Genomic DNA, 15,062 nt, shown 5'->3' with positions numbered 1-15,062 from the left:
AAATCTAAGTGGGCCTCTGAGGAGCGCTGGCGTCTATAGCTGGTGTGTGTCCCACTCAGAGTGAGGAGACATGACAAAGCCAGCAGCCACATACACACAACAGAAGCAATCTCTGCATGCTTTCATTCCCCATTCTTTATTTAAGAGAGGAAGGAACCTTCTCAGAATCCCGGAACTCCATGTCTTAAGCCTCAGTTATACCAAGCCCAGCCTGGAGCGTCTTTCACCAGGGTGACACCTTCAGAAGTGTGTCCTCTCAGCGACAAGTGCAAATCTCTGCCTGGTTTCTTTCACTTTCCTATCACATCACCAAAGTACAGGTCAAATACGTTCTGATGAGCTCTTCTGCCTCTTCCTCAACAAAGAATAACTTGCCAGTGACTCTGGGTGCCCCTGTCACCTCTATAGCCTTAATGACCTCGCTGAAAGACCCCACAGCAGAGCAAAGTCACCCCATGAGACGTACATATTGGCTAGAGAATTCCAGACGTTTAAAAGAAACCCAGACCAAGCCCAGGTAGGAATGTGTAGCAGCAATGACAGTGACACACTGCTCGTCCCAGATCTGAAAGCAGAGCCAGTCCCCTGGCTTCGCTGCTGTCCCTCTTCCGCAGAACCACTGCATCTGCTGTTGGAATGTCCTTATCAGCATCTGATGGTAAACATGAACCAATGCTGACGTATAAGGTCATTTCCAGCTGCCCCATGCAGTTCTCAGGGCCAAAGTCCCACGGGCTAGAACATTCTCCCACTGACTTCAGGAGAACCAGATTTCATGAGTGACGCCATTTGAGTCCGATCACAAATGGGTAAATATTTTTGCCGTCACGGTATTCCTGACACCTGTCTACAAAAAAACACGTGTCTGAGAAGATGCCCTGTAAATGGAGACTGAGCTTTCGTTTCCTGGCTACCCAGACCCGAAAAATCACACAGAAACTATATTAATTACAACACTGTCTGGCCAACAGCTCAGGCATATCTCTAGCTAGTTCTTACATCTTAAATTAACCTATTTCTATTCTTTTATATTTTACCACGAGGCTCATGGTTTGTTACCTCACATCTTGCACCTTGGGTGGCTACTTGGTGTTTGGCTGACTCTGCCTTTATTCAGTTTAGTTTTCTCGCCTAGCTATGTTATGCCGTGCCATAGGACTAAGCAGCTTGTTTTTTAAACAATGGTGATAAAAACAAAACAAAACATATTCATAGCATACAGAGGGGATTCCCACATCAGATGCCCCAAGTTTTGAATCTACAAAAAACCAATTCCTTGGGTTCAAAATACATATTCTGAATTGGGGGTCGTTATACACATTTGAAAAGGTATATCCTTTGATTACTTAATTTTTAGCAAATTTGAAGAAGAAATTACTATTTCTAGGGAGCCCTCCAATGTCTTTTGACTAAAGCTCATCTTATATCATAGGTGATGGGTCACAGAAAGACAGAAAGGGAGTTAGTATCCACATGACTCATTGTGGGGTGGATAGAATGTACTTCTCATCCTCGAGATGGGCTTCTAATTTTAATATTAAAAAGTACCAGAGGTGCTCTTACATAGATGCAATCTTAGCACTCAGCTGGCTGAGGGAGGAGACTGTAAGTCTAAAGCCGGCTTGAGCGATGCACTGAGATTGTCTCAGAAATAAAGAGGGAGAGGCAATGGGGAATCACAGTAAGGCAGTGCTTTCTGAACACAGCAGGGCAGTTGTGCGCAGGAACTCATAGCAGCTGTGACAGCGGGCGAGGCCTGCCCAAGCTCAGCCAGACAAAATCCAAGCATGGAAGAAGGAGGCAGTAGAGAAGTTCCACCCCTGGCTGAGGAGCTATCGGCAAGCAATGGCTGCTACGAGTTGGAGGACCGGATGTCTTCAAACATGCTCTTCCCAGGAGGAAACGTATGATCCAGTAAATGGCCCTACACCCGAGCACACATTGTAGCAATACATAGACTCAGTGGGCTTTAAAACAAAAAGAACACAGGAAACTAGGAGGGAATGATTGTAAAGAGGGTGTGGGGAATGGAAGGGGAAGGAGTGGATGTGAATTAGATCAAAACATAGTGCATGTGTGAAATTCTCAAACCAAAAATGAAGGAAAACACATTAAAAAGTTGAAATGAATTTGCACTTGGGAGAATTTCCTAGTTAGCTTCAGCTGTCACTTTGACGTAATTCAGAGCCGAGGAAAATCGTAACCCATTTGGAAAGTGCCTTGATCAGATTGGCCTGTGGGCATGTCTGTGGGACAGCTCCTTAATTTCTTATTTCACACAGAAGGTCCCAGCCCGGTTGTGAGCAATGCCATTCCTGGGCAGGTAATCCTGGGTTGTATAAGAAAGTTGCCTGAAGGGTCTGGAGAGATGGCTCAGTAGTTAAGAGCACTTCTTGTTCATGCGGAGGACTTGGATTCGATTCCCAGCACCTACACGGCAGCTCCCAGCTCTCTACAACTCCAGTTTCAGGGAGCTGTTCTGATCTCCGTGGGTACCAGGCATGTACTTGTTGCACAGACATTCATTTGAACACAACGCTTTTTATACACGTAGTAAGTTATAGAAATAAAAAGAAAGAGTAAAGAGCCTGGCCAGCTTGAGTAGAGAGGCAGGCCTTGATCCTCTCCCTCACTCCCTCCACCTTGCTAAAAACCTGTTAGACCACACTCCTAAAGCTAGACCCTAAGGTCTGTTTCCTTATATGGCCAATCCTTCCTCCTGAAACTGACTACCTACCAAGGTCCCACTAATAAAGTATTGAAGTTCAGCAATCAAAATCACCTTTTGGTTCACCTAAGTAACATGCCCAACTAAAATTATACACCTCTTCCTAACATGGGCTTTTCCCTTGTACCTTTATAAACCACCAATTTACTATGTGTCATGTCTGTCTACTCTCTATCCAAAGGCAGTCCTTTGTCCTCTGAGACAAATACCCTTGCCTCCTTTTTCTGTTCGCTTCCTCTTCCCCACTGCCCTCTATCTCCTGTCTTTGTCCCTTATCCCTGCCCTCTGTCCGTCTGGGGTAAATAAATCTTTGTGTTGAGAACTTGGTCTTTGACGTCTTGAGGCGACTTCAAGGTTCCCTACAAGGAGAAGAAGAAGAAAGCTGCCTGCGTACGAACCAGGGAGAAGCCAGGAAGCAGCATTTTGCTATGGTTTCTGCCCAGACTTACCTCAGTGATAAAGTGATGGACTGTGACCCAGAAGTATACGAAGAAGTAAATCCTATCTCCACCATGTTGCTTTTGGTCCTGGTCTTTATTCATAGCAACAAAATACGAACTGGGTCAGGGCTTAGGCCTCTTTTTCTTTGGTAATGCAGCCAAGATTTATCTACCACACACTCAAGAGCTGGAAGGGAAGGAGAAGGGAAAAAAATGCGACACTAAAATAAAAATGTCCTCTATCAAGTATCAGAAGAGAATTAAGAAGCGGGGCTAAAACTGGGCGTGGTTACATATTTCTGTAATCCTAGCACTTAGAAGGTGGTGGCAGGAGGATCGGGAGCTCAAGAGCATCCTCAGCTACAAACAGAGTTCAAGCTAAACTTGGTTACTTGAGAGCTTGTCTCAAAGAGACAATAAAAACAAAACCCATGCTACCTAAAAGAGTCAAAATAACAAGGAAGGAGGCATCCACCCCAAAACAGGAAATGGAATAAATCTCTCAGAATAACAGAAAGTGCTATGATGGAAAGCCATAGAAATTTAGGATCTGTCGCCTGTAGTATTTGAAGATGGTATAAAGTTTGCTTTTTCTGGAAAACTGGGACATATAGAAATAGGTTAAAGGGCTTTTCCAAATCACCAAATTGTAGAAAAATAACTCCTTAAATGCAGAGGGTACCGTCCTGGTCATGGTGCAAGGCACTTGGACAATATCCCACTGTCTTCCATCGTATGAGTCTGCAAACATTTATTAGAGTGGCATTTTCAAGAGCCAGCCATAAAAGCAACGAGCCTATAAAGGCTTTACCTAAACTGTATTGGAAAGAAACTAGGAAAAAACCCTTTTAAAAGTAACTTATGGGCCTGGGAGATGGCTCAGAGAGTAACACAATTGCCAGAATCTTAAGGACCTGAATTCAGATCTCCAGTACCTATGTAAAAAGCCACATATGGCTGGTGCAAGCCTGTAATCTCAGTCCCTGTAACGTGGAGACAGGAGAATTCCCGGGACCTGCCAGCTAGCTAGTCCAGTCAGTCTGTGAACTCCAGATTCAGTAAGAAATCCTGTCTCAAAAACGTAAGATGAAGAGTATTTGAGGAAGAGACAGGGCATAAACCTCTGGCCTCAACATGCATGCATACACATGTGTACGTATACCTGAATACACACACACACACACACACACACACACACACACGTAATTCCCTGCACTGGGTACCATAAGAGGTCATCTTTGGCTTCCCAACTGAGCTTTTTCAAGCATCTCATCAAAAACTAAAAGTAAGATGAAAGTAATCCCAGTAACAGTATTAGAGTCAGAAAAGAAGAAAGAACTATATTCTCAGATATGCTCAGCGGGCTCTCACCCCTATCACCAAGGAAAACTGAATCATGTACATGAAATCCAAATTAATATATTTTAAGAAGCTTTAATGCAATACACCACACCTTACAATGCTCAACAAAATTTCTCTTTTAAGTGAATGGCAAGAAATTCTAAAGGAAAAGTGTATATCTGAAAACCCATAGATTAATGAAACACCATGAGAAGACTGTGCCAATTAGCCATGATTTATTGATCACATCCTTGGTTCCCACTTCTTTCTCAAGTATATAAACTACAAGCCTCAAAAGGTTGTGTCTAGGGCTGGAAAGATGGCTCAGCAGCTAAACATGCTTACCCCCAAGTCCTAAAACCAACCCGAGTTTGATTCCCAGCATTCATACATGGAACCAACTCCACAAAGTTTTCCTTTGGCTTTTAAACATGTAACGTGGCACACACACACACACACACAAAGGTTGTGGTGGTTTGAATAAGAACGACCCCCACAGGCTCATAGATTTGAATGCTTGTTCACCTGGGAGAGGCACTATTAGCAGACTGTGGCCTTGTAGGAAAAAGTTTGTCATTGGAGTTGGGCTATGAGACTTCAGAAGCCCAAGCCAGGACCAGTAGTTCTTTCTTCCTGCTGCCTGCCATTTCAGATGTGTAATCTCAGCCACCTATTCAGCACCATGTCTTGCCTGTGTGCTGCCTTGCTTCTACCATGCTGATAATGAACTAAACTTCTGAAATTGTAACCCAGACTTAGCTAAAGGTTTTCCTGTATAAGAATTGCTATGGTCATGGTGTCTCTCCACAGCAATGAAACATTGACTAAAACAAAGGCTGTGTGTATGGTGTGTGTGTGTGTGTGTGTGTGTGTGTGTGTGTGTGTGTGTGTGTTGATCTCCAGGCCCATGCCTCTCCATCTGTCTAATGTGCTCTTGTTAAAGTCGTGTAAGGATGATTATGTAGGACTCAAAGACTTGAGAGAGTTGACTATGCTGATGACTTCTACAGAAGTCATGACCCTGGCCCAACCTTCTGTTCTGAAGCTACAGTTCTTTTCAGATTCCTGTCTGCCCCTGTAGGTTTTCTAAGCATTGAGACTCAGCATCCTAGTACTGAAAACAGAAGCATCCTTAACAAACTGTCTCTCTAAGTAATAGCCTTTCTTGAGTATTGCCTGTATGTAGTACTAACCAAAATTGTCCAGGCCAGGGACCTAGGTTCTTTATGCCCCCCTCTTTCTTCCTCATTCTGCATTTAAATTTTTAGGGAAAAAATTTTTTTCAATGCCACCTCCTAAATTTCTTTCGAACCCATTTTCTTTTAGAGGGCTCTCTTCAGACTCCTACCCTTTTGATGACTTTCTGTCCCTTTTGTGGTCCTTCTCTTGGTTTCACCTTCCAGGGCTACTGAGTTAGTCACATAAATCAAGTTAGGACCTAGCTCACATCTCAGAGGGACTGCTGATTTATGTGACTAACTCAGAAGACTCCCTCCTTCATGATGATTTAACTGCTGTCTTGATACTTTTGTAGTATCACATGTATGCTTCTTATTGGCATGAATCAGCTCAGATGGAGGCAGATTTGCTGTCTCCATCTCTCTAAACTTTGCCTTATTGAGGATAAATGACATGTCTTTACATAGCTTTTAAAATCTCCCACCCTCGCCTCAGTTTCTGGCACAAAGTAAGTGTTCAATAAATCATAAATGCAATGGCAACCTCGTTGTCATCTCCTAGCACAGCACAACCCCAAATAAATCTTAATTAAATGAAATAGATGGAATGTGATACCCAAGGAAACTTGAGGTTAACTCAAAGCAGAAGGCTCCTTTCCCAAGGAAAAGGACGCCTATCGTGCAGGGAGAAATGCAGCTAATCCCACCAATGGAGAATCAGACCACTACCACAGTTGAAAGCAAATCTAAAGCAAGCTTTAATTAAATTCTGGCCAGATGGGTGGGCCCTGACCCGGTCCATATCCAGGTTCCTGGAAAATGGCCCAGAATCACAGTTTGCAGGTGCTTAAGAAGGAAAAATCCACAATTCTTTGCATTTCTCATTAGGTCCAATCAGGGACAAGCATGCATCCTGATGTATTTTCTGCCTGTGACTCTCCCACCCACCTGTGATCAAGCACATCCAGTACAGATGGGTCAAACAAACTTGTTTAGGGGAGTGAAAGCAGGTGACTTGTTATCTCCTGTAGACAATAGCCTCCAGCATTTCGGGAACTCTCTGTTCTTGGATAAGGGCCTTGCAGGTCAGAGGCCTTGTTGTTTCTTAGGCATCTCTTAGACATAAATAAATATAATATAACTTTGGCTCTCACTGGGATCATGTGCTAAGAAAGAAAAGAGCAGGAATTAGAAGCATGTTCAGAGGTTGAGTCTAGCACACATGAGGAAAGAGGAGGGAGGAACAAGGAAGCAAATTCAGAGTCCTGGTGATTTGAAAGGGGGTAGGGCAGAGGGGGGTCATCTTCAAAATGAATGCCAAATTACATGATGCAAGTTCCTGCTGGGGGATGAATGAGATAAGCGGAGATATCCCCAAGTTTTGGGGCACAGACAGTAGTACTGTTGGCAACAAAAATTGGTAGGCAGAACCCAGGAGATGCCTGGTCTACATGCACCCAAGATCTTTTAGGAATTATTATGGGATTAGGGACGTGGAGATGCTACCAATTCCTTTTGTGATATTTAGCAAACCAAAGATTTCAGATAATGTGTCGAGGCATGTGGACTAATGCTAATCATCTCTTATTAGACTTTGACTCTGATCACCTCTTGTTCTTCCAGAGGGTGCTTCTCAGCTACAAGGTTTAAAAGAAGATATGAGTAAATGGCAGTGTGTCAGCTACTGAGGAGTTGTGTTGTTGACTTAAATTGGCAATATTACTTTCTCCAAGTCACTGACCATGCTGTTGAGTGTGAAATGGCAAGGAGTGAGCTGTGAGCCACAAGACTAAGATTTCTTTTTCTTGTATTGATCCATTGATTGTCTGTCCTTGGGACCAATGGTTTCACATTCAACTGATGAGTCTGACTGACAGCAGGCAGACTTTGCTGCAAGCTGATCAGCAGCCTGCTATCCACACAGCTAGCTTCCGGAGCACACCTCTAACACAGCATTGGGAGGCCAAGACAAAAGGGTTGTGGGTTCAGCACAGTGCCACCTAGATAAAGAGTTCAAGACCTGCCTGGGCTGTATGAAGAGATCCTATGGCACAATCCTATAACGCTAGAACTTGTGAGTTAGAGAGGCTGCCAGATAGGCAGTTAAAGGCCAGTTTTGACAGCATAGCAAGTTCAAGGTCAGCCTTGGCTACAGGAATCCTAATGTCAAAAAGCCAAACCAACCAAACAATAACAATAGCAACAACTACTACAAAAGAAAAAAAACCAAAGAACTGAACAGAACAAAGCCTAGCTTCTTCCTCTTGCTCTGTTTTATGACAAGTGAATGATTCTTGTGAAAAATCCTTCACTGACGGCACCGACCCTTTAGGGGTTGGGTGTTTGGGTTTTTGTTTGTCTTTTTTGTTTGTTTGTTTTGGAAACTAGTAGAGTCCTTGTCCTTTGCACACAGGTTGGTTCACAGTAAGCACGATGCCCTAAGGGAGCAGGCACTAGAATAAAAATGGCCGGCCTGGGTCGGCAGCTGCATTCCAGGTGGCGGGCTTTGTGCATTCCAGATGTAGGTTCCCAAGGCACAGGGCTGAACTGCTCTGGAAGAACACGTCCTTACCTGCACATTGTGCAGACCGCCAATGAATGGCGCTGTTCTGCCAGCTGTACTAGGCATAAAGTTCTGGAAGCCTCCTGGAACATTGTGCATTTTTAAATTAATCCACTACATCCGCTAGAATACACATTTCCCTTCTCCCAATATTTCAGGAATTTCTCGCTTTCTGTTCCCTTGTGCTACACATTACCAGATGCCAAGCAATGTTGTAGCTACTGGAACACAACACCTAAAAGAAATTTATCCAAGTGCTCATAGATCCCAAAACCTAGTGGCAAGCTCTATATGATTTTGGAGAAAATACACACACACAAAGAGAGAGAGAGACAGAGAGAGAGATTATCAATGATTTCATAGTAAAAAGTTCAGCTGCAGCCCAAATGGAAGTTTATTTATAAAGTCTGCATATTTATATAAATATATAAAAATATTATATATTAGTTATTTATTGACAGGATCTCACATAGCTCAGATATGGTGGTTTGAATGAGAAGAATGGCCCCTTGGGTACATTGAGGTTTTAAAAGCCCACCTTCTTCCAATTCTTTGTCTGTCTGTCTGTCTGTCTGTCTGTCTCTCTCTCTCTCTCTCTCTCTCTCTCTCTGTCTCTGACTCTATCTTTCTGTCTCTGTCTCTGTCTCTCTCTCTCTCCTTCACTCCCAAACTAATGGGTCAGGATGGAAACTCTCAGCTGCTGCTCCAGTTCCATGCCTGCCTGGCTGCTGCCACATTCCCTGCCATGGCGTTATAGCCATGGTCTCCCTCTGAAACTGTAAAGGCAAACTCTCTGCTATAAACTGTCTTCATCCAGGCTTCTTATCACAACCATGGGCAAGTAACTAAGACCCCAGGATAGCTTTCAACTGCTGATTCTTCTGCCTCTACCACCCAAACCCTGGGATTACAGGCAGGCACCATCACACCCAGACTGAACATTCTTTTAAATCTCCTCTTCTGTTTTTCTCAAGATTTCTTCCTCTCTATTCCAGCTTGAAGGCCATGTTTCCCTAAATAAGAACAGAAACAAAAATAATACTTGATTAACTCTGACTTCTCTCTCATATATATTAATGTTTTCTCAGATTTCTTAGGTAGTGTCTGTCCTTCTTGGCTGTGGTGTGTGTGTGTGTGTGTGTGTGTGTGTGTGTGTGTATGCATGCGTGTGTGTGTGTCTGCTCTGGATATAAAATAGTTGTCAAGCCCCTTTGGCTTCCTCTACTTGACTCTGGTTTTAGAATCCTGGCAGCTCAGCTTCTTGTGTTCTCTGTCTTTTGTCACGTGTCCTTTAGAGCATGAATAAACTCCACTTGCCTCCTTTCCTTCCGGTTGACACTGAATGCTTGAATATCACCTTTTTCTTGTTTTAATTACATGATATATTCTCTCTGACTCTGTGTGTGTATGTGCGTGTGTCCACTTTTAGAAATCTTGCCAATGTGCTGAATTTTTGTCATACCTGCCTAAAACATGAACTTATACTAAATCTATCTCCAGGCTAGCACTAGCCTAATAGCTTAGTAAGAGCGGCCATGTATACAATGGTAATTTTCTAGAAGTAGGATTTTTGTTAGGGAAAGGAAAATGGCATGAGTAAAGCTCATCTCAGTAACATGTTTTATCTAACCCAGCAAAAATATTAACATTTGAACATGTAACCAATACAAATTATTGGTCTATTTTGCATTCTTTTACTGTTTGGGTCCTGAGTCCAGAATCACTTACAAAGCATTCCAGTTCCAATCTGTACAATTTCAAACATCAAGCAGCCATACCCACCTACTGCTCCCAGACTGCTGAGCATATCTTAAGATCCCAAATGCAGCATGCAGATGGCATGCATGCTGTCTGTTATCTCCGTTTAATATGAAATTGGCAATTTCTCATCACAGTATTTGCTTTGTAAAACTCATGGCAACAGACAGAAGTTCGGAGGTTCTGAAAGTGAACCAGTTTTAGGCAGGGTTTCACACAGCATGAGCCCATGCTTCAAGCCCTATGCTTCTCTTTTCTCAGAAGTTTGCTAACTAATGTGCCCAACACCACCCCTGAGATGCTCAAAGCCTCAGTAGGGGTCATGAGACACCCACCTTCCCCACTCCTTTTCATCTTCAGTGTCTGAGCTGGTCATTAACACTCACAGCAGATTAACCTAGCCTTAACAGATATCCGTCAAACAAACAAATACCAAGATGCTTGATCACATTAGTAAGCAAATAAACAAAGAGTGAAAGAACAGTTGGGTGCTATTTCAGACTGTAAGATATCAAGCTTCTTGCAAATGGCTATCCGCAAAAGAAATAAAGTCCCCAGAGCTGTTTTTCACACTTGCTTGCTGATAGCGCTACATCCTTTGAGAAAAATGCTTTGACAATATGAATCAATGATGATAATAGTATTTATTCCAATTGATCCTATAATCACCCTGCGGAGACTCCATCCCACAGACATCCCAAGAGATTTGACCAGGACATCCACACAGAATGCTCACCTCAGAACTATTCACAGAAGCGAAAAGTGAGACCAACCTTCATATTCCACATGGGAAAGAGAGCAAATAATTTATCTAGCATCATTAAGCAGCATATCAAAGATGTATTTGAACTGTTATTATGAGAAATCTTAGTAATAATAAGAACATAAGGATAATATGTTAGTGAAAAGCATAGATAAGTTGGGTATTCAGTGGCCCCAAAAGTCCATGTGTTAACAAGCTTAGTCCTTAACTTGGAGCTATTGGGACCTGGCAGGAATTTAGGTGAATAGGGAAATACCTTCAAGGAGGATATTGGAAGGCATATTTTTTTCTTATCTTCCAATTAGTAAGACATTTATTCTGATAGTTGGTTATGAAAGCTTAGGTTTTGATAGGTACATTAATTCATTTAAGGGATATTTGCATTCTAAACCAGTTGGAATATGTCCGGAAATATAATAAATACTAACTAGAGGAATTACAGAAATAGTAACTCGGGGCATTTACACTCTCAGAAAAAGTGAGGCCAGATACACTACACAGACCAATACATAAAGACATAAGACAATGTGATAAATAAATATGATAAATGAGAATAGAAGTGATTAAGTAAGGCAAATCGCTTTTTTTTTTTTTTATCAACATGGCTAAGGAAGGTCTCTGACTAGGGTGACCATCATTGGAGGCAAATGGGTAGGATGGAGGAATTCACAGGAGGGAAAGACGGGATAAGTAGGTAGAAAGGATGCCAACACTTTGAAGGGGCATGTTCTGGTTGACTGTGTCCCCCAGAATTCATGTGCTCCATTACAGCACTGACAGGTCCTTTTAGAAGAGCAACACACAGCTTTACAAATGGTCCTTTGTGACTAGCTTCATTCATTTGCCCTTCTGTCTCCTACTGTGCTCTCATATAGTTAGAAGGTTCTCACCCGATGTCAGCACCCGCGTTGCAGATTCAGGCACCAGAAGCACGAGAAGTAGATTTCTGTTGTTGAGCAGATACCCAGTCCAGGGTGTTCTGTAACAGCATCAGCTCGCAGACTAAGACAAAGATGACTCTGTCTAAGGAGACTCAAGGCAGCTCATGAGAGCTGGAAACTGGAGTGTGTGCACCATCAAAGGAACAGATGTGACTGAAGGATTGGACAGAGGCAGTGCAAGGAGGTCTCGTACCTCTGAAAAATGTTTGCTTTATTTTGGATGCAATGGAAAGTCACAAGATTGTCATTGCCCAACTTCTGCTTATTTGTCTTTGAAAGGGCTTGCATTTGTAAAATAATTAATACTCATAAAGAGTAAACAGTTTAGCAAGAACAAAAGGTTAAAGAAGGAAGGGTCAACCACTCTCTTTCTTCCCTTTTTTTAAATCCCAAATTCTTTCTCCACCAGATTAAAAAAAAATGCATAAGATAGAGAAATATGCACATCTACGTTTATATTTTTCTCAAATGCTAGCATTATATGCATAATATAGACCTTTCCTATATTTTGCTTTACTTTTAGCTTTGTATTTTTGTTTTCTTTCAGTTTTGTATTTTGAGACAGAGTCTCATATAGCCCAGGCTGGCCCCAAACTCTATGCATCTGCGTCTGGCCTTGAACTCCCAATCTTCCTGTCTCCACCTCCCAAGTGCTATGATTACAGACATCTGCCACCACAAAGGGTTGCTTTTCTTTCCTTCTGATTCAATATATTTTTGCAATTTCCCCTTACTAATACATATAGCAACTACCTCGTCTTTTTCTTTCAGTGGCTGCCCTGTTTTTCATTGAAGGGACAGCCTATAATTTATTTTGTTATTCAAATGAATTATGTAGACAGAGGATTTTTCTTTGGGCCACCAGCTCACAAAAAGCAACATGGAGATTTATTAATTATGACAGCTCAGCCTATGGCTTAGGCTTTTCCCAGTAGCTCTTATAACTTAAATTAACCCATATTTTTTAATCTACATGCTTCCATGTACTCATTATCTCATCTTCATTATGCCTATCCTGGTTATTCCCTGGCTGGTGACTCTAGCTTTCTTCTTCCCAGAGTTCTCTCTGTCCAGAAGTCCCGCCTATAGCTCCTACCTAGCTATTGGCCATTTAGCTTTTTATTAAACCAATCACAGTGACACATCTTTACACAGTGTAAAGGAATATCCCACAACATAATTTTACTTAAATAACTGAAAGATTTCACACAACAGAATTAAGTGTGACACATGGTAAGAGTATCTCTATGAAATGAAAGAAAGTGATCTCCATAATTATAATTATGTGATAAAGATCATGTTCAATTATCAGATAGCACAAATGTATTTTTGGTTAATTAGGCTTATTCTTTAACAATGTTATGCATGTATACATGCATTCTGACTTCCCACTCAGTCCATTCTCTCTCATCTTCCCCCTCCATCCTTAGAAACCCTACTCCTTATAAGCATCTTTTCAAGATTCATGTCTTCTTTTTATTTAAAAACCCAATACCAGGTGCTCTTAGGCAGGGAAGTTTCAGAGACCCCCAAAATAATACAGGCTCCTGCCACCCCTCTTGGTTATCCACCAAGAACTAAACACAATGATGCTATTGCTGAAGTCATTAGACACCTTGATTGCAAGATATAAAGAAGTCAAGTTGTAACTGAGCTGGAATCTTTCTCCTTAATAGCTGGTTTTCATAGTACCAGAGGACACTCTGAAGGCTTCTGGGGGGAAATGTCATCATTGGGCTTACCAAGATTGAATCCTACGAACAATGTTACTAACCTGGCAGGCAGAATATACACACTCATGTAATAGTGATACAACTGATATGATATAGCAAACAGTTCTTTGGTTAGATTCAAAGCGTGCTTCACAGAATGGAATATGTGCCTGGTACTGTAATTATGGCTGGAGAATTCACAGAACTTACCAGAATAAAGCAAGCTAAATTAATATAACTATCTACTACATATTTATTTTTATCTTCACAGACAAATACTTCAATCAGCTCAATCAAAGAACCCCTTCTTTCCTGTGAGTGGCAGTGAGCTTACAGAATCATGGTCAAGGTGCTACGAGTGTGTTAGTTAGTTTCTTGTCTACAGAACACAAGCTGGAGTCATCTGAGAAGAGGAAACCTCAATTGAGAAAGTGTTGTCATCAGATTGACCTATAGGCGACTCCCGAGGCATTTTCTTGATTGATGAACCATAGGGAAGGACCCAGCCCACTGTGAGTGGCACCACCACCCTCCTTCCCTGCAGGTATTCCTGGGGTGTATAAGAATGCAAATTGCTCAAACCAAGAGGAGAAACCTAATAAGAAGCAGTCTTGGAGGAGAAGAGGAGTGGGGGAGGGGGAGAGGGGTGGGAGGAGGGGGAGGAAAATGGGAGGCGGGGAGGAGGCAGAAATTTTTTTTTTCAATAAAAAAAAAATTTTAAAAAATTAAAAAAAGAAGAAGCAGTCTTGGGCAGCTTCTGCTTTAGATTCTGCCTCCAGGTGCCTGCTTGAGTTCCTGTCTAACATCCCTCAGTGCTGGACTGAGATGTGAAAGTGTAATCCAAAAAAATCCTTTCTCCCTATGTTGTTCTGGGGCAGATTTTTAACAGCAATAGAAAGCAAACTAAGACAGGGAGTAATGGTTGAATGCCCAGTCCTAAAAAAGACATTTACACGATTCCTTTAAAGTGCAGGGAACAGCGCAGAAAGGGGAGAAGTACCTAGGATCTGGAAGAGGAGGAATGACTGGGAAAAGCCATCCGTTGGACAACAAACAACAGTTGCAATCATGGGCAAACACCGGATGCAGTTGATTGCAATGGGTCTACCCAAGAATGGGTCTCTCCTCGTGAATGAACTATCAGCTAGAGATAGAGTGTAGAAGTCAGGGAGTCACTGCCTCCAGTTGTCTACACACCTGGAAGCCCACCAGACTTCAGCGAATAATTTCAGAGAGAGGCAGCACAGATGGCTCTGGTTGAACTCAATGGGTAATGGAAATAAAGTCTTAAAACCACATTTTTCAAATCTGCTATTTATTTGGGCATTCAGCATGTTTCTAAAGCGGCATGCCAAATATCATTGTTCAATATTTTGTTGTTGATAACATATTAATAAAAATAAATTCCCACAAATAGAGTGACTTCCTAGAAATGCACATTTTAAAGTTGATATATGAGACCAAATAGCCTTCCAGATTGGTTGGAACAATTATTTTACTAAAAGCAATAGCCACGTGCAGCAAAACCATTCTGTACCATCCCCCCAAACAGATTATCAGTGTCTGGACTCTTGTTCCTGCGGGGTGGGTGGCATGTGGTTCTCTTAGTTCATATTTCACTTACGGATGAAGATTTCT

Source organism: Chionomys nivalis, chromosome 13 (genome assembly GCF_950005125.1).
Source record: "Chionomys nivalis chromosome 13, mChiNiv1.1, whole genome shotgun sequence".
In the NCBI taxonomy this organism is placed as follows: domain Eukaryota; kingdom Metazoa; phylum Chordata; class Mammalia; order Rodentia; family Cricetidae; genus Chionomys; species Chionomys nivalis.
This window is presented reverse-complemented; position numbering follows the sequence as displayed.